Source organism: Panthera tigris, chromosome D2, assembly GCF_018350195.1.
Source record: "Panthera tigris isolate Pti1 chromosome D2, P.tigris_Pti1_mat1.1, whole genome shotgun sequence".
In the NCBI taxonomy this organism is placed as follows: Eukaryota; Metazoa; Chordata; class Mammalia; order Carnivora; family Felidae; genus Panthera; species Panthera tigris.
This window is the reverse complement of record NC_056670.1, coordinates 16,013,528-16,034,755: the sequence shown is the minus strand read 5'-3', so window position 1 is coordinate 16,034,755 and position 21,228 is coordinate 16,013,528.

Genomic DNA, 21,228 nt, shown 5'->3' with positions numbered 1-21,228 from the left:
GGAAACGGAATTTGGCATTTCATACGATTTTCACGTGGCATGAACCATTAGTCCTCCTCTTTGATTTTTCTTCCACCATTTCAAAATGTACACAGACTATGCAGGACCAGGTGGTGGGCTGAACCCCGCTCCCGGCCACGAGGAAGCAAAAGGAAGGAATTAAGCTTAGTTGCAAACATCTCAGTGTGTATTTGGTAGCAGGCGATCCCTTTAGGTAGTTTTTCAAAACAATCAGCAGGAAGGGGCGCCTCGATGGTTCAGTTGGTTGAGCGTAGGACTTTGGCTCAGGTCATGATCTCACGGTTTGTGAGTTCGAGGCCCGTGTCTGGCTTCGTGCTGACAGTGTGGAGCCTCCTTGGGATTCTCTCTCTCTCCCTCTCTCTGCTCTCCACCCCCCCCCCACTTGTTCTCTCTCTCTCTCTCTCTCTCTCCCTCAAAATAAATAAATTAAAAAAAATGAACAGGAAACGTAGGTGTGGAAAAGATACATTTCATCAAGAGATTTATACACATCGTATATATGTTTGATATACATCATATATACGTATATGTATCTATGCAGCCACACATGCGCATTGAATAAATAGGCCACAATGGAAATTATTTTAGTGTTCCTTGTCCATAAGTAAAGAGTTAACCTGTAGGCTAGTAATTTCTCCTGATATCCAGACTCCACCACCCTGCTGACACCAAGGAAATATTCTACGTTGATATCCTCAGCTGACAAACCTTGAGAAATACGGTAGCTGGAAATGCGAGGAAATTTGCTTTCATCTGCACATCTCTTTACTGTGCAGCTTGGAATTGTCACGGTCCATCAGTCACAGCAGCCAATTCAGGGCTGAGACTGTGATCGAGTCACAGAGACTTTAGATAATGGTCTTGGGAGCAATGCCCTCTCTTGGCCTACCTGAGAGGAATCTGTCCTTCTGAAAAGAGCTGTTTATTTAATTCTTTACTCTAGACTTTCGGGGGAGGTTTGGACATCGTTGGCGTCTCAGAGACGGCAGGCATTCATCTCCTTCAGTGATATGTCCAAGTCCCACGAGAGTTGTCAAAAAGATCCAGGTGATTTTAACTTAAGAGGAAGCTTCCAACATTCTTCAGAGTCTGTTACCATTTCCCCATCCTTAGTTTTGAGAGGCTGTCTACCAGTGGTTCTGGAACGCTCATCTACCGCAGGAGGTAACCGCATTCTTTAGCGTAAGGCTTTGTAAAGAACCAGTGTGTCATTTTATGCCAAATATAGCTGATAGAGATAAAAACTTCTGATGAGTACCTTTCACTTCAGACAGCCATTTGTTCCTACAGCTACTTCGCAAACTGTTTTATTTTATTTTTTGAAATCTTTGTCCCCTAAAACACTCTCTTATACTATTTTCTGCACATCTGCAACAGACAAGAATTTTGTACAAAACCTGCCTGTGGGGAGAGAGCACACTATGCTTTTTCAAACTACATGAGTCTCACCTTCCCCCTGCGATTCTGATACATTTTCTAGCTCCAGCCTGCCCCCCTTGAGAGCCATTTGCTTGAACGTAGAGGTTGGAAGTACATCACTCCAGAGTCTTCACGTCTCTGATGCTAAGTTTTCTCCATAGCTCTCATGGTGACTTACTGTAGACGATTGGCTCATTTTTTCCTTCCTAACAAGTCACTAACTCATGTACAATTTGATAACAGGATGAAGAATGACACAATTTTCCTCCACTATGACTTCTCATTGACCACCGTCAGAAAAAAAGAACAAAACAAATGTCCACCTGATACAAAATCCTTATCATGGGTCTAACCAACTCAAAACACAATTGATCAATTTCTCAGTGCCCTGGAGAGGCAACGAGACTTCCTTTGTTGCCTTTCAGCAGAAATCTGGGAGATTCTGGGTGGGTTAGGTAGAGGGAGCACAGTGTAGCTGGCCTTCAGGGCAATCCCAGGTACTGGATTTCTTTCCTGACCACAGTCCATTCAACTTTGACCTCGCTTCCATGTTATTCCAGGACATCAGCAACTTGTTCAGTGTTTATGTAGGAATACTGCTTTGGAGAAGGAGGAACAGGCCTAAGGAAGATAAACTCTGATCCAAGCAAGAAGACCCAAGGTGGAAATCAAATGATCTGACCCCCATGCGTGGTTACTCATTACACCTCCCTCAAGTGATCCCACACTGATCTCAATAGCATGGGTCAAACCACAGCACAACTAAAGCTGTTGATAAAGCTATGGTGTGCTGATTTCTGCGTAGGCACTCATTCATTCCCTGAGTTGCTGGACTGTTGGAGTGAGAGCTGTTTGTCCAAGGTCATCCCTTCTCCCAAGGGACAATATACATCCAACGGCTGCTTGATCAGGAGGGTAAAAAGAGTTAGTCCATCGGCCATAACTCCGGAAGATCATCCAATTCCCCAAAGAGTGGCTGAAGCCTTTATTGTGATCGCATTGAGGGTAATCTACCTCTCCATAATTCTCCTTCCTTCACTCCCCCACATCAACCCTAATTAAGAAAACTCCCTAAATACACTTCCTTTATACAAATCTCCATTCAGAGGTCTGTTTTTCCAAGGAACTCAATTCAAATAAAACAAGAAGCATACCTCAGAACAGAAATGTCTTCTCTTTAATAATTCATTTTCTTTATTCATTCATCCACTATTTACTGAACTCCTATAACACTCGATACTGTATTAACTTTTGGCAATTATGAGATAAATAAACACCATGTCTTGCCTTCAAAGAATTCAGAGCCTACTAATGGAGAAGAAGATTTAAAAAAGATTGGGGCGCCTGAGTGGCTCAGTCGGTTGAGTGGCCGACTTTGGCTCAGGTCATGATCTCACGGTTTGTGAGTTTGAGCCCTGAGTCGGGCTCTGTGCTGACAGTTCAGAGCCTGGAGCCTGCTTCTGATTCTGTGTCTCCCTCTCTCTCTGCCCCTCCCCCACTCATGCTCTGTCTCTCTCTGTCTCAGAAATAAATAAACATAACAAAATAAAAAATAAATAAAAAAGATATGTACATAATTATCAAATCATTCATAAGAAATTATGGGATCACAGAAAAGGGTTCCTCAAACCCAAACTGGGGAAATGGAAAAAGGTGGGGAACATTTCTGGAGAAAGTGATGATAGACGTAAGATTGCGTAATGTTTTTTTAGTTCCAATGTTATTGAGATATAATTCACACAGCGTAATATTCACCCCTTTAAAATTTAACAATTCAGTGGTTCTCAGTAGATTCTGAAAAGAGCTGTTTATTTAATTCTTTACTCTAGTGTTGTACAACTTTCACCACCATCTAATTCCAAAGCATTTTTATCACCCCCAAATAAACCCTATACCCATTAACAGGGGCTCCCCATTTCCCTCTGCCACCGGCCCCTGGCAACCACTAATCCATCTTTCTGCCTGTATGAATTTGCCTATTTTGGACGTTTCCTGGAAATCGAATCACGCAAAACGTGGTCCTCTTTGGCTTTCACTTACCATAAAGTTTTCAAAGTTCATCCGTGTTATATCATGTATCAGCACCTCATCCCTTTGAAAACTATGTGGTCAAATATACCTAATAGGAGAGCTACCATTTTAACCATTTTTAAGTGTATGACTCAATGACACTAACTATATTCACAGTGTTGTGAAATCATCTCCACTATCCATTTATCCATTTCCACAACTTTTTTTTATCATTCCAAACAAAAACGATGTGCCCACTAAATACTAACTCCTATTTCCCCCCATCTCCCCACTCCCATTATTTCTACCTTTGGGTTATTGTGAATAATGCTTTGATGAAGATTGGCGTGCAAGTATCTGTTCGAGTACCTACTTCCAATCCATTTGGGCATATACTTAGGAGTGGAATTGCTGGATCATTATGGTAATGCTATGTTTGTCCCCTTCAAGGTGTCCCACAGGGACAGTGTCCCACCGTTCACATTTCTTCATCCTTTTTTCTTTCCTTGCCTCAGACTGGATAATTTCAATTGTCCTATCTTCAAGGTTGCTGAATCTTTCTTATACCTGTTCAAATTTTGTGTTGAGCCAGAGAGGTCGAGTGAAGTTTTCATTTCAGCAAGTGTACTTTTTTTTGTCTCCAGCATTTCTATTTGTTTTTTTTTTTATAATTCCTGTATCTGTATTAATGCTCTCTGCTTGGTCAGATATTGTTCTCATGCTTTCCTTTAGCTTTATAGACAGAGTCTTTAGTTTTTTAAATATATTTATAAGAGATTATTTAAATCTGCTTAGAGTTTTTGCCTAATAATTTCAATGTCTTGGATTCCTTTGTTCTATTGATTGCTTTTACTCCTGTATATGGGTCATACTTTGTTGTTTTTCTAGATGTGCGTTTTTGTTGTTGTCGAAAGCTGGACATTTTAACTAAAAACTAGGACAGCTCTGGGAATAAGATACTCCCTACTCCTCAGGATTGTTGGTCTGTTAGTGATTTTTCTGAACTAATTCAGAAAATCCTTTATTCTTTGTTGTGTGCAGCCACTGAGGTCTCTACTCAGCTTAATGGTCAGGTAATGATTAAAGATTTCCTTAAAAACATGGAATCAGTAACTCTCCCAGTTTTTGTGGGGGAGCTCTGTGTGTCTGTTGGAACGTGCCTTCAACACTCACCCTGGCAGCTCAAAACTCTGACCTAACCTTCACTTCCTGTTTGTACAGAGACTGAAGGGCAGCCAGAGGGGAAAGCATAGGGTCTTGCCAAGACTTTCCTGGGCATGCACACATCCCTACACATGTGCAGAGCCTTCTTACAACCCCAGGAATATGTTGGGGCTCTTCAAAGCCCCTATGGCATCTCATTCCCCGGATTTATTTTTAAGCTTTATGGTTAACTTATTATTTGCCCCAAATTGTTATTCACTGCTTCAGGCAGCCAAGATATTAAAAAATTGCTTCTGATAGTTTTCAATAAATGCTCCTGCTCCCACTTGCACTCTGGAATAAAACTCTTTGCATTAGGTGAACTCTGAGTCCGAAAAAATAAAAACAGCCTTCCGTAGAACCCCAAGACAGGTCAAATAATAATAATTACCTGCAAATGGAGCATTGAGACCAAATTTTTTTTTGCATGAGTCTCCATTATTTTCAAGATAAAATGCCAAATCAATAACTTAGCATGTAAAATCCTTTAGAATCTCATCTCTGCCTAAATCATCAGCCTCATCTGCTGAGGCTAATGATTTCTAGACTTCCACCACCAGTGGCTACCAAGTTGCTGGTTTTTGCCTGACTATGGCTTCTGGTTTCAAGACTGTTGTGAAGCTGGGAAGGGGTGGTCGCATTAGCGCAAGTTACAGAAACATAAAGGTCTCTTTTCTCACTGCAATTCTGCTATTTTTCTTGAAAAAAATGCCTCCTGGATTGCTACAGTCTTTGATTAAGTTCAAGCCCCCGAAAATGGTCTTGCCCACAATCTTCACCCGTGTTTCCATTGCTTTTGTGGAGGAGAGAATTTTCAGAGGAATGAAAATTTTCACTGCTATCCAAACTAAGTTTTATTTTATTTTATTTTATTTTATTTTATTTTATATTTTATTTTTCAAACTAAGTTTTAAAGGCAGGGACACCTGGGTGGCTCAGTTGGCTAAGTGTCTGACTTAGGCTCAGGTCATGATCTCACAGTTTGTGAGTTTAAGCCCCATGTCGGGGTCTGTGCTGAGAGCTCTGTCTCAAAAATGAAGAAACGTGAAAAAAAAATGTTAAAGGCAGAATAGAGGGGGGAATTGATTATGGCAGAGGTGACAGCTTGGGAAAGGAAAGAAGACGAAACACACAGTAGACTTACACAGGAGAATTGCAAGCAGCTTGGTTTTACTGGAGGATTAAGTTGAGACAAGGAGCAGAAAGAAAAAGAGAGAGGCAGAAGAAGGGGCTAATAGTGAATGGCCCAGGTTCTACATTAAAAGTTCACTTTTTGTTTTTCCCTGTTTGCTGTTTTCCTCTCAGGGCCAATTTCAAATCTCAGCGATTATAGGAACGCTGGCGTAGCTGCTCAAACCCACAGTTCTCTGCCACTACTATCCTTCCCCTACCACCCCAGCATCGCTTACCTGCTGTCAATATTTCTATTTAATTATCTTTTTGGCATCTCCCAAATGCATTCTTATCTGATCCTCGCATTCAGTACCTATCACTGTGTTAGGAAATGCTAGGTGTTCCAAAGATCTGTTATGAACTGACTGCTGGAGAGGTTATTAAGAAATGCTCCCATGTTCTTACTTTAGGTATCATTCTTGATGATGCAACTGTACTAGTACATGTTAGGTCAGGAAAAAAAGGTGATATTTTGGATATTTTTAGATATTTTAAATACTAGATATTTTAGGCAAAAAGAACCTAACGTATGGACTTCGGGGCTTGCATAACTGTTGGAATGTGGGAGGACTAAAGATCAAGAAAGTCCATGCTTGCTTTCAATGAATCCGGAAGTAGAGCAACCACACGAGGCCATCCCTGATGATCTCAGCTACCTATGGAAACAAGTAGGCAAATCTCAGGAAACTTCTGGAAGCCACTGTTAAAAACTCACACCGACCATTTATCAGTGCTTACATGCCTACATGGCAGCTGTTACAGGAGAATAATAATGTATTTCTTGTCTTTGAAATCTCATGCAAATACCTCTCTTTGGGATGCTTGCCAAACGACGGAGGTCCACATTCAGTGGTGAAGGACTTCCATCTCAGCTGCTAAGAGTGATACCAGCTGAAACTCTTCAGAGTCCTTCGAAAGTTAGAGCCCTTGGACATATCAGCTGTACTTAGACCCTCTGCTGAAGAGAACCACCTTGCTAAGGCCATGTTCCCTTCTTGAAGTGGCCTACATTCAACTGGTCAGTACAAGGATATGATGATCCAGCCCATTCCTCCCAACTCAGGACATTGCTAAAAAGCCAGCCCAGCTTCAGAAATTGCATGGAGCTTGATAAAGCCTTGTTTTGCATATCAGAACCCCCAGGATGCATCACAGAGCAAATTCTCCCTCTGCCCTTTGCTGCTGCCTTTACTTTGCCTGTAGGTATTAATCCTAAGAGCCCTTCCCCCTAAATATTTTGCATGCCAATCTTTATCTCGGAGTCTGCTGGTAGGCAGAACCCAACTGGCATCTAGGTCAAGTAGTCTGAGAAAGTTAAGATGGGATTCTAGAGCTGGACTGCTCTCTGGGCAGCTTGAAGTACGGACCCCATCGCTGGTGGTAGGTGAAGCATGGATAGCCACTGGTCCAATGTAGCAGAGCAATGAATTATAAAGACTTTCTTTGGTGGTTAAGTAAATGATATATCAGCAGAAGAAAATGCCTTAGCTAGTCTAGTGTTTTAAGTGTTTGAAAAATATGGAGAAAAATTGTAATCATCGAAACAATTGAATTGGTTGGCTTTGCCTGGGTCAGTTGAAGCTTTGGGGAAAGATAATAAAAGGCCAACAGTGATTAATCAACTAAAGGCTAGGAGTGAAAGCCGGCAGCATAGAAAGAGTCTATCATTGAGGAACTGCTATGTACTCAGCACAAATATTTCACGTAACTCATGCAACCCTCACGACAACCCTGTCAAGTGCACATTTTCTCCATTTTACAGATGAAGAAATGGAAGCACAGAAAGGTCCAGAAGGTTGCTCAGGATCACCCGATGATTATGCATCTACTTGAGTGCTGATTTGACCAAACATTCATCACCCCAAGAAACTTTGTGCTCCATTAGAAGAGAGACTTTTCTTTTTGCTTCCAGGGGCCCTAAGCTTCCCTTTCCAACTACCCCAACTATATGCCATGAAGTCATCAATAGCCCGAGGAAAGGCTCACCTACAGGGCTTCCATGGGCAGGAATCAAAGCCTATTTCCCTCACTTTGAACAAGTAGGTGGGACCCAGACATTTGAAGGGTAAATTGTGTATGGACAGGGGCTTCTTTGTGTGACTGGCTCTTTCTGCTAACACAACCCCCTCTCCAGAATGAACTCCAGAAGAGCGCAAAGTATTGGCCAAATGGGGTTTCCAGGACAGAATGCTGATCATCACAGAGCGGAGTGGAGCCCGCTCCAGACCTTTCCTCTGGACATCAGGAACTCATTTTATCAATGGCAGCTGGAGTTGGCAACAGAAAGGCTGTGGGAGCCTTGGGCCAAGGCTGAGGAGGACAGACTTCCAGGAGGACTGACCCCCACAGCCACACCGGAAGTCAGCGCCCAGGACCTCAGTGCCAACCCTCTGCCACTCAGGTCCTGCCAGACAGGGGCAGCAGGCCCAGCCACCCAGGCAGAAGAGAGGGTGGTGAGCAGGAGGGGCGTAATGCCAGATGGCAGAGCTGGACAAAGGACCAGCCGGCCGGCCCCAGCCATGTGCCAACTGTTAGCAGAGCCCGGGGACTACTGGGACAGGCAGGAAGCATGGTGGCTGCCCCGCTACTCCGGAGGGCCCTGGGCTTACTGCCTCGGGTCTGCCCTGGTGAGCCTGGTGAGTGCCATGCGAGAAGCGCTTATCCTGGGGTCATAGGACATGAGTTCAAAATCAGTCACATCCTAGTCATGTGACCTTGAGCAATTACTTTACCTTTCCTGCTCTAAGCAGAGGGCTGCCATGGGGACAAACTAAGTTACATGCATGGAAAGGGTTTGTGAACAACGGGCTACAAATATACATCTAGAGTGTTGCTACAAGGCTATAACATGTTCATCTTGGACCTATGTTTGTAGTCCCCTTTTAAATAGGAACGTTTTGGTTGCACCAAAAGGCTAAAACAACCCCGAACCAAACCAGGAGCGATCACAGGTCCATCCCTACCGCAAGTAACAGTGTCAGTCTCTGTAGAAGCAGGTGTGGCCTTGCTGTTCTTGGGATCAGCCTCTTCTCTGGTCCCTCTCTGCGATGCTCCATTGGCTGCCCTGGCAACCCTCTCCCACAGCCCAAGGCCACGTGATCGCCGGTTCCAGTAGAAGCGCCATCTGCCTGTGTCCCTGGCTGGGGTCAGTGAGCTCCATACTTGTCCCTCCCAACAAGCTTAGCTCTATCCCACTTCCCTCCCCTGCATGCATCTCTCAAGTGCTCCCTGACAGACGCTATAGAAACAGCGAGTGTACTGTGTTGTAGCAAAAATAAATTTACGTGTTGATCAAAACTGGGCAGCTTGCCTGGGGAATGTTTTCAAGACACCTGGGTGTGCCACGTGTTGTTGGAACTCATTTGCTTCCACACCAGCTGTGTGATGGGGACACACGGCCTCCCCGCTCTGGGGAGAACCAAGGATGGATGCAGAATGAGCGCTGAGATCCCCTCTGGTTATTCCTAAACCTTGTAAATGTCTAGCAGTTTGAGTCTCTTTTCCAACGAGATCCTCTAGATTTTTGTAACTCTGGAAGATTTTTATTCAACCAACTCAAGTCTTTTTCCTCTCAATAGATAGCTATGGTTTTCCCACTGTGAGCCAGATTGTGCCAGAAGCTCTGCACCAAATAAGAGTGACAAAGTGTGGCCTCCAGGGTGCTCACAGACCCCATTGGGAGGAGTTTAGGTGCACGGGCATGCCCTGGAATGTTCTAGAAGGATCCACCACGAGGATGTATATTTTGCCAGTAATCTTATCCCTTTCGGGATGTTATAACAAACCACCACAGACTGAGTAGCTTATAAGCAACAGAAATTTATTTCTCATGGTTCTGGAGCTGGGAAGTCCAAGATCAAGGCACCAGAGTGGTCGGGTGAGAGTCCTCTTCCAAGGTCATAGCTGGCACCTTCTCTCTGTGCCCTGACATGACACAAGGGATTTGGGGGTGGTTCTGTGGAGCCTGTTTTATAAGACACCAGTCCCACTGATAAGGGCTCCACCCCCACGACTTACGCACCTCCCAAAGGCCCCACCTCCAAATACCATCACACCAGATTTTAAGACATGAATTCGGGGTCGGGCGAGGGGGACACGCACAGACATGCAGACCATTCACCAAATGAAGAAGCAGATTCATTTCAAGAGGGATGGGACAGGGTTTGCCAAGACACAGCACGTGAAGGCACACAAACAACTGGGTGATGGTAGGTGCCGTGTGGGTCGGGCCTGAGGTGGAACAGGTCACAGAGGCCCCGGGAAACCTCCAAGCTAAGGGCTGTGTGGAAGAGAGAGCCAACCCTCGGCTCCAATGAATTGTCATCATGCAGTAATCAGGCCCAGCCTGAGCTCATCTCTGATCTTTCAAAAGATGCCGGCAATTCGGATTTTGAACAAATTTTCTGATTTTTTTTTTTTTTTTTTTTTTTTTGCAGAATAGGAAATATTTTCTTTTATTAGCAACGGGTAAAAATAACTTCCTGATGTTTAATTGTTGGTAATCAATTAAGATAAAAAAGAGCTCTTTCAGGCCAACTGTAGAGGGTGCTACGTTACCCACCCAGAGTCCCTCACCCCTCAGCTACTCTCAGGGCTGGCCAGTGCCCCCCTTCCCTGCCTGTATTTCTTCCTGTATCAGAAGTGTTTCCAGAACAGCATCCAAACCTGGCCCTGGGCACTGCGCCTGTTGAATGTGACCTGTCAGCTGAGACATCAAGCATACCAGTCTGCAGACCAGAGGTGATCCTGAGGCCACCCGTTTAAGACCTTTGAGCTAGAGTTGGGGAAGAGTGGGGTGCTAGGAGGGAGCCGCTGGGGAGGGGAGGTGACGAGCCATGGGGTCAAAAGGGGACAGAGGGCCTTGTTGGGGTCAGCCCATTGTCCCTGCAGAGGAGTTCTTGCTGGAGCAAGCAAGCAGGTTCTGAAATCCGCCCTTGCTCCATGGCCAAGCCTGAGCTTGGTGTGGGCTGCATCCCGCAGAGAAGGATGCTTTAACCAGGCACAGTGGGCAAGCTCTGTCCTCACACAAAGGAGGCACTGTGTTTTAATTTGTCTGTCTAGGAGCCAGACAGTGTGCCTCTATTAATTTGCACCAAGGGACCTCTTCCTGCACTCTAGCCACCTCTTTTTTATTTGTCATCATCTTTCATGTTATACAGTTTATTCATCTTGTTTATAATCTATCTCCCACACCAAAATACTGGCTCTGTGAATTTCAATCAATGCTATTTCCCGAGGGAAAGGAGGGAAGGAAGGAAGGAAGGAAGGAAGGAAGGAAGGAAAGAAGGAAGGAAGGAGGGAAGGAAGGAAGGAGGGAAGGAAGGAAGGAGAGAAGGAAGAAAGGAGGGAGGAAGGAAGGAAGGAGGGAGAAAAGAAGGAAGGTGGGAGGGAGGGATGGAAGGAGGGAGACAAATTAGAGGCAGAGAAATCCATTTGCAGTCTATTTTAATAATTAATAAGAGAATAATGGGAACTAAGGTGGAGGCAGTTAAGTCAGAAAGGGCTGCAGTTGTTCTGAATAGAATGTTCATTTCTTTTCGCCCTCTCCAGCCAATTCTATCAACCAACAGATCCCTGGAAACACCTTGCTTTCCTTATTTCAAGTATTGCAACCCCAAATTCCTATACTCCAGAGCTGGAAGCGGCTTCTCGGTGAGCTTCATGCCCGTCATTTCTGCCTCCTGGTTCTGGGTTGGCTTTTTCATATGAAAAGCCATTTCTGACATCCCTCCCTCCATTTCTTTCATTTGAATTTTCATTTACGTCTGGCGGATTTTCTAATAGGTTGAATTTCTTATTGAGTCCTTTGCCTCAGGGCCATACCCACGGTACTGGCTCCGGGGTCCAGGAGCAGAGAGGCTCCTTTCGCAGCCTGCATTCTGGAGCTACTGAGGAACATGCCCCCTGGCCGGGGGTGCCCTCCAGTCCTGTGTGGCCGCAGTCTGTGACCTCCCCAGGGAAGGGAAGGGAACTCCTGGCGGGAACATCCTTCCGGGTTCTGCTCCCCGCCCAGTGGAAACACTTGCAATCCGAGCGCGGTGGTTGATGTGATAAGGTTCACAGATGAAAAGCTAATCAGAATTTGTCTTTTAAATGAAAGCCCCTTTCTGAAATGAGGCACAGCAGGTGGGAAGAAGCCACTCTTCTTTCCTGAGCCGTCACACATCTGAGATCAGAAGCACGGTTTTGTGGTTTTTTGTTTTTCTTTTTAGTTTTATTTATTTATTTTGAGAGAGAGCGAGAGCAGAAGTGGAGGCGGAATAAGGGAGAAAGAGAATCTGAAGCAGGCTCCATGCTGTCAGCGCTGAGCCCCACTCAGGCCTCGAACCCACAAACCGCGAGATCATGACGTGAGCTGAAACCAAGAATCTGACGCTCAACTGACTGAGCCACGCAGACGCCCCCGGTTTTGTGGTTTTTGTTTTTGTTTTTGTTTTTTGTTTTTAATTCAGGTTAGTTAACAGACAGTGAAGTCAGTTTTGTGTCTTGAGCAGCCACAGGAGCGAGGGTCACTGCCATCTCTGCCTGAAAATCCAAATGTCAGAAAGGCAATCATTGTCCACGAGAGCTAAACACAGCCCCACCCTCTTCCACGTATTTGAATATGATGTGGGAAACAAAGGCAGAAGGAAATGGTGGATAGAATGAAATTTCCTTAGAAGCTGCAGCCCTTTGACAAATACTTGAGGCAGGCAGAGGAAAATGTTTGTCCGGGAACTCCTTACTGTCTTAATGCGAAGGATTTGCTAGCTTGGCAATAGCTGGGCCTCCAGGATCTTGTGAGTATTCTTTAGCATATGAAAGTCTCATTGGAAACTTCCCCTTGACCTTCCTTCCCCAACTCCCAAGTATATAACCAGTGTCTATGGTTCCGGGAAGCTCTTTCTGCCCACGGGTTCTGTCCCCGTGCTTTAATAAAATCACCTTTTTGCACCAAAGATGTCTTCAAGAATCCTTTCTTGGAGAAAGACCCACAAACCCCCTTTCACCCCAAAACCTCATCAGAATATATAAATATTTTTATGTTAAAAAATATATATACGTATATATTTTTTTCAAATTTGTCATCTTACTCCCTGGTATAAATTTTTAACATAAAGGATCCAACTTGATGGCTGTGAATGTCTCTTCTTTTTCAAGGTGGGATGTGGTCAACTGGGTTGGAGGACTCCGTGGGTAAATTTCTTAATTCAAAACTGGGGGTGAAGGCCCCAGTGTTTCTCCATGGTCTGGTGCGTGGCTCTTCAGGCTGAAACGCTTGTCGTCTGATACAGATTAAATACAGGACTAATTGGCACTCCTAAACTAACTCAGTTTTGGATGAGTTTGCTTCTGATTTTTTTTTTTTTTTAAGCATCTCAAAAGCCTCTTCTATAAATGATTCTCGAGAACCCTCACAGAGAGAAATTAGTCTCTTAACTATAATAGGGGTGGGCTCCAGTCCAGGTTTATAACCATTCTGTGTCTTTTAGAACGTTTCAGTGTCTCCCGCTATTGAAAACTAAAATCTAAGTTCAGTTTAATTTCATCTAATTCCTTTTCAGTGCAGCATCCTAGAAACAACCAAGAAAAAGACAATAAAGGAGGAAATCAATTCCTTTGCCTATGTCAAAACAACAAACTTAAAAATAATTTCAGACACGTGCAAATGGGATAATTAAAATATTTCTCAAAATCCATGTGAAAATTCTAACACATTATCAGCTTGAAATTTTATAATTTTCTCAGAGGGGATAAACTTCCTCTTCCTTTTCCTTCCTTCCTTCCTTCCTTTTCATTTATTTTCTTTCTTTCTTTCTTTCTTTCTTTCTTTCTTTCTTTCTTCAAAAACAATAATAATTATTATAGGGTCTCAAATGTACACCAAACACTAGGCTGGACTTTTTAGAGGCACTGACTTAGTCTTCATAAAGCCCTTTCAAGGTAGATGTTGTTCTACCCATTTTACAGATGTGGAAACTGAGCCTCAGACATGGTAGCTCATTGCGTCAATAGACGGTAAGTAGACTTGAAACTGGGGCTGCCCACCTCCAAAGTGCATTCCCTTCCTGTTAGCCCAGCTGTCTTTTTAACCAAATCTAACAACAGTGGCAACAAGAATAATAACTCAAGATCAAGTATTTGGAAGCGCAACTGTCTACATATATCTTATACTTTTTAACTCTTTATCCACAGGTTTTTGAGCGTATACATCAGCACTATCTGGAAGTTTTCTGCGATGATGTACCTTGGTGCTACCCAGTCATACAGTCAAGGGCCACATGTGACTCCTGAGCCCTGGAAAATTAGCTTGTGTGACTGAGAATCTCAATTCTTAATTTTATTTAATTTGAATTAATTTTAATTTCAATCTGTTAAAAAAGAACCCGCAAGCTCAACCTGGTATGGTTTAGGCCAAGTCACCAAAATTAATACCTCATGTCATTACAGTATGTCTTAATTGGTTAGTCAGGAATTTTCTGCTCTGGTCTTTACAATGAGGTAATAGGTCTCCTGGGCCTTTTCCACCCCTCCCACCCCCAAAGGGAAGATGAGGTAATCTGTAGGATAAGATCCCCTGCTCTTTCCTTTAAGGGCATGTGACCTAGCCTGAAATAATCCTTTTCTTTTCTTTTCCTAGGAACTTCCTTAGCCCACCTCCATTTTGTAAGCTTTCTATTTTGTAAGACTCCTCCTCTGAGCTCCCCTCTACTAGCTAGATAGAATGCTGTCCATTCACGGATCACTTAATAAAGCCAAATAGATCTTCAAATTTTCTCAGTTGAATTTTTCTTCTTTATTTATTTTTCTCTTAATTTTTTTCTGATGTTTATTTTTGAGAAAGAGAGAGACAGAGTGTAAGCGGGGGAGGGTCAGAGAGAGAGGGAGACACAGAATCTGAAGCAGGCTCCAGGCTCCGAGCTGCCAGCACAGAGGCCGATGCAGTTTATGTTAGCAGAATGTTCTGGGTTTATGTAAGCAGAATGTTCGACAAAGGTCAGTGGGTACATGCCACTGGACTTGAAGGTCAAGGTGATCATTGTCTTGGGTCAGTCACAAGGGGTCTTGTTGGCTCAGGGCAGCCCCTACTGCTCAAGGGGTAGTTTCGATTCCCATCAGGGCTTGCTTGCCTGCTGGGTCTTTCTCCTGAGTCTTAACTCAGGAGAAGATGGAAATTAGAATTGAGCCTATGAGAAAATTAGGTCAAAATGGCAGTGGTTGAAATCCCCCTTCAAGGCTACCATACCAGGCAGCACACGTTTCTTACGTATTTGTAATTGCAATGCTTACAGACATGTAGTAAAGGAGAAAATTTTAATGTGAACATAATATCAATGTTGATTTTTTCCTTATTAACATTAAGGAAGTTTCTGGAAAATAAGAGTGGCTTGCCTGTGGTCATGTATACTGTGGACTGAGAGTTGTTTTTCTTCTTGAGTTCCTATATGTCATTGCCACCCAGATGGATGTGGGACACCATTTTAATTCTCCTGTCTACACTGATCTCTCCATTCTACAATTCCCATGTCTACAAGGGCACATCTTACTGGAAACATAGGGAAACATTTATTTTGGCAAATTTAAATATGGCAAAGGAAAGTTTTTTTTTGTTTCCAATTTTGCTTTTTACACACACATATATGTATGCATATATGCATATATATATATGGGCTGCTCTTGTGAAAGAACATTCTTCCATTCTGAACGTACAATCCAGATTGTGGCCAATTATACCTTAGTTCTTCTTAAAACAAAACCTCTCAGAGATAATGACTTCTGTGGTGTTGTTTATTCTGCACCATATAATAGTATATAGAAGTTTGACCTCCAAAATGTTACCAGAGAAACTCTGACCCATATTCACTCAGACAGATTATGGTTCCCCTCTATAGAGGAGGTGATTTCTGCCCCAATTGCAGTTGGGGAGACCCAGATTGAGGTAGAAGCCTGAGTTCTGTTCTGAGGAAGACAAGGAGAGGACAGAGATGTAAAAGCAAAAGGCCACGAGTGCAGCTCTCATTTATGTCTTCTATGTAGAACAGGGATTGAAACTAGGTTAACTGGGATTGGTTGGGTTATTACGCAAATGAAGGGTCAAAACTTGTCAAATCACCTTGGCTCCTTTGGAAGTGAAGAACGCCAGTCATTCAGGTGTCTGCATGAGGAGGGAGTTCAGTCCAGGCTGAGGCCTCACAGCTGGCAAAAATCATGGCTCCTCCAATAAGGATGTGCATGAATTCCACTTCCCTTATGGCCTCCCATCCCTATTTCAAAGAGATTCTCTTAGCTAGGCCTGTGTGCTCCATTTTGAAATCTCCTTTCACACCTGCTAATAACGTCTCATAGCTGTCCCTTCCAAAGAATGGTCCTTGGACCAATGGGAACCCCCAGCCTAGGAGGTTGATTATGCCCTCATCCAATGACTTCACCCCCATCTGGTAGGTGATGATAGATTGACGGAGGAGCAGGGCACAGAAGGCCAACCCTTTGCTCAATGTGGGACCAATGTCATGGTACAGTTCCTGCTCCAGACCTCCCTATGGGATCAGGCTGGGGATACAGCACAGCCACCACAAACCACAGGCATCCGAATCCCTGTCTCAGGTCCTGCCACTAAGGAACTTCGCCTAAGACACCATCTCAAGGGCCTGAATTATTTGAAAAACAGGAAGTTATACGCCAACATCTAGACTAACGTGACCCTCCTCAGAAAAGTCAAGGAGGCATTTTCACTAGTGAGCTTTGAGAAACAATAAACCTTTTTTTTTTTTCCTTTTCTGTGCATAACTTCTATCCAAGATATTCCAAGGCAAAAAGAGTTATGCCATATCGCCACAGCCTAGATTTGGAACGCAAACTGAACTACAAAATAGAGGCTGTCACCTCTGCCAAGTTCATCAGTCCAAATGGCAATGGCTACAATGCGATTTAGAAAGGTAGATTTTTCAGAAGGTGATTATTTCAGATTTCAATTGAGTAGACAAAGAGAAAGAGCATAAGGAAGTGAAAAGATAAGATGATTTCAACACAGAAGGTGATGATAGCCATGTCTCATTTCTTAAGCATGCATATGAACATACAAATAAGAGATGATAGATTAGGTCACAAGAAAAGTACCGTGTATTCTGCATCATGTCCTTTATTGGCCCTAGTCTGGCTGAATGGTAAACAAGAAGAACAAAAGCTCTCATTTAGAATATACAATGACTTGGTAGAAAACAAAGCCTTCATTCATAATGGAAATAAAACCAGGATACTCTTATTTGCTGTTTAGTTTTATTTTACCTCTCTAGGCAAATTTAGAAGGAAACCAAATTAAAATCAAAATTCTTCATTGTGATTGTGAAGCAGCGGGGAATTTGGATGACTCGAAATGCTGAAGTCAGTGATCTGGGACTGCCTGACTCAGCCCTCTCCCCCCCTGGGGCCAGACACCCGCAGAGGGACCACCTGTGTTCCTGGACCTGGCTGTTTTCTCTGAGCAAGAATGGAGGCACTTTGCCAGCAGGGACCTCTCCTTTTCCTTTTCCTGGACTTCTTTGGCCAGCTCCCGTCTTTCTGACTACCATATTTTGTGTGTTGTTTTTTTTTTTCTATAACCATATTTTGGTCCTGTTCAACTTTTTATTCCCTCAAAGATATAGGATCATTGTAAGACCTTCAGACAAAGCAAAGTTTCCTACCACTTAGGTAGCATCTCTGAACAAGGGGGGCAGAGAGTATACTTGCCTTGCAGTGAGGATAACGAGTACGTATGGAATCGAGGACACTGCCCACAACGTTAAGAGAGGATTCTCTTCCTCCTGCTCTTAAATATTTTTTTTTTTACATCAGTGTTCAGCAAACCTTTTCTTTAAACAGAGAGTAAGTAAATAGGCTTTGTGGGTCACATGGTCTCTATCACAACTACTCAATCTTGCTGTTGCAGTGCGAAAAGGGCTATCAACGCTATGTAGATGGATGGGTGTGGCTGTGTTCTAATAACACTTTATTCACAAAAACAAACCCCGTGCCATATTGGGCCCATTGGCCTTAGTTTGCCCAACTGTCTTCTTCCTCCTCATCTAAAGTGACTCCAGAGTAAAGCATGAATTTTATTATTAAGATAAAGCTAATTTATTATTAAGAAAAAAATTTTTTAAAAATTTAGTTGAAATATAGTTGAGACACAATGTTACTATTAAGTATTATGAAAATTGTATTTTCTAGTTAAACCATTTAAAAATGGTTCTCTCCTTGGGGTGCCTGGGTGGCTCAGTTGGTTGAGCGTCCGACTTTGGCTCAGGTCATGATCTCACGGTTTGTGAGTTCAAGCCCTGCGTCGGACTCTGTGCTGACAGCTTGGAGCCTGCTTCAGATTCTGTGTCTCCCTGTCTCTCTGCACAACCCCCCCACCCACGCATTTTGTCTCCCCAAAATAAATTAACATTAAAAAATATATAAAAAAAATAAAAATGCTTCTCTCCTTAGCTTCTGAAATACATATTTTGTCCAATATCTGGATCAATTTATAAATAACTGCTTGTTATCGTTTCTGGAAGGGCAAGATGCATGAGAAAGGGAACATGTTTTCTGCCTGCCAATATTAACATTGCATTTAGTGAGGCAGAACATGCCCAGTGACCCTGCCATCCCTGTTCTTAGTATATGCTCTACACGTGTTCACTAGAATGCTTGTGCGGGAACATTTATTCATGGCAGAGCTCAGTCATATCCCCAAACTGAAAGCAATCCAAATATCTACAGCATAGAAAGGAGAAATGTGTTTTTGTATATCCTACCATACAATATTGTACGGCAATGAGAATGAGCAAACCACAACAGCGCACAGTGCGTGGATGGAGCTCACAAACGGTGCTGAGGGGACAAAAGAGAGCATATGCTTTGGTTCCATTTTCATAAAGTTCGACAACCAATCCCTGATACTAACAGCAGAATAGTGATTTCATTTGAGAGAGCAGCGGTTAGTGACGAGGCAGGGCAGGAGGGATTCCTGGCGTGTTGGTAATACTGTATTTCTTAATCTCGGTGCTGATTTCACAGATAAATTCACTGTTGGATGAGTATATTTAATTTTATTTTTAAATTACAGCAGCCATACTAACAAGCGACCTTTACTAAAAGGCAGCCATGTGCCAGGCACTCTGTTCAGCACTTTGTGTACTTTGTCTCATTTAACCTTCCCAAAACTCGAAGGTGGTATCTCAGCCTCACTGAATAGTGAAAACAAGGCTCAGAGAGGTTAAGAAATGTGCTCTAAGTCACACAGCTAGTAGGTGGCCAAGTTATAGTCTACTGCCTTGGTATATTACAGACAGATACCAGAACAATCCACAGCTGTATGAAATCAATCACTGGATCAGATATCCTAGGGGGAGAGTGGTGTGAGATTTCACGGTAGGTTTCAGGGTAGAATTCCCTGAGATGAGTAAGAACTGAACAGTTTGAACCACAGGTGGGAAGAGAAGGTTGAACACTTAAAGCTGGGACGTTGAAATAGCTAGATGTGTCCCCTCTGCTTTGTGCTGCCACCAGGCAGACAGATGGACTACCTATAGGAGGTTTCTCCTGCTCAGCTCATTGGGTCCAAGTCAAAATCACAATAGCTCAAGCATGGCTCACAAGCAAAGGGCTGGTTTTCTTCTGGGAGTGACATATTGTTCCCGAATGAATCCATGCACAGACACAGCCTCTGTTGGCCATGGCCTTGACTGTCACATTCGAAATCAAAACAGACGGAAAAGGATCTCAGAGCCCTGCCTGTGAGTGATAAGTAGAGGGGAAACCAAGGACCTCAATTAACCAGCCTCCTCTAGGGCTATTGTGAATCTGTCCTCCCTCCCTGCTTCTCAGCTCCTGCTAACACTTATTGGAGAGTCACCATTAGCAAGCCAGGCGCTAGGCACCTGGTCTCAAGTGCCTATTTTAAAAAAGGATGGTCTCAATATAACCTGACTCATGTATAAGCTTATGAAATTATTCCGATGTCCCCAAACAGTGATAGGAGGATCTGTGCCCCCATAAGGAATACTGCAAAAATTAAGAGCTTTCAAATAAAGCCCATTTCCAACACAGCCATGCGAGCGTTTGAAACATTAATCTGAGTCCCGGAAGGTATCAATAAGCTTTTATATGAAGGAAACAATGTAGATGCTAGAAGACACACACTATAACATTTTATGTTTTATTTAGCTGTAGTACATAAACTCCCCCAGGCCCCACAGAGGAACCCAGGTGGGCAATGGTTTCCGGCATTTAAAGGGATTCTCAGATATTCATCTTAGCCATCCCAGAGCACAGCTTTCTCTCTCCATTGTAGTTACTTTTGGCTCCGGGGAATTTGTGATTGCTGCTTTCAAAATACTCTTTGCAAAATTCAGCGAAGTAAAAATTATACAAGAGCTAATTATTTCCGAGAGAAGTGAGTCAGCTATGTTCTCCATCATAACTGTGCATAGGAATCTGTTGCTTTAATTGTGTCTAAATACCTTCTCTTTTATGCCAGTTTTGTTTCCGTATGTATATGCTGGCAAAGAGATAGCTATTACGGTTGTAAATTGTGCCTGATACTGAGATTAATAGCTATAAAAATAGTGCTCGAGGGAGTTAGGGGTCTGGTTTAACCATCTCTGTAATGTTCCTACTCCAAGAGCAATATTTCATGGGTGTTGTAAAATTTATAAGCCTAGATTCATGAGGTCTGCATGGTTCCAAGCCGGCAAGATGGGAAGTTTATTTCCAGCATCCAGTGTCTAATAGGGGTACACCAGGTGTCACAATAAACACACTACCAACGTTTGCAGAAGCTGAACTCAATGCTGGGTCTCGGAGCCCACACTCAAGGTGAAGAAAGGGCTCGGTTGAAAACCGCTCTTCCCTTTCAATAATCCCTCGGGAGGGCAGAGGGAGGGTGGGCGGGAGCAGAGGAAGACCCTTCACATGTGAAGACCTCTTCACATCCGTGAAATTGCCACTTCATTAATCCCACCCCCGCGGGCTGGACAGGAAGAGGGGAATGGGGTTTACTGCGTGTGACTGCTGCTGCAGGGATGAAAGCAGCCACCATCCCTCTGCTGGTGTGTTGGAGACACCAGCTCTAGCGAGTGTATCATTAAATTTTCAGGAATTTCACGAGCCTGTTGTTAAACACAGCCATTATTGCAAGTGGAATTACAGCGCAATAAAATGTATTTAAAACAAAGTTAATAAATGCTCAGAACTCTTCATTTCCTAATTTCACCATTACCTATGTCCTGCGGTTATGTTTTTGTCTCTTCTACCGATGGTAGGAGGCTGCACCTGTGCCTTCTGCATACCTAGGCTGTCCTCCAAAGTCAGCCATGTCCGGTTGAGAGCTTGGAGCTGTCCGTGGTGCGGGTGCTGACTCCACAGACAGTGGCCAGTGCTAAAATATCAGGGTGG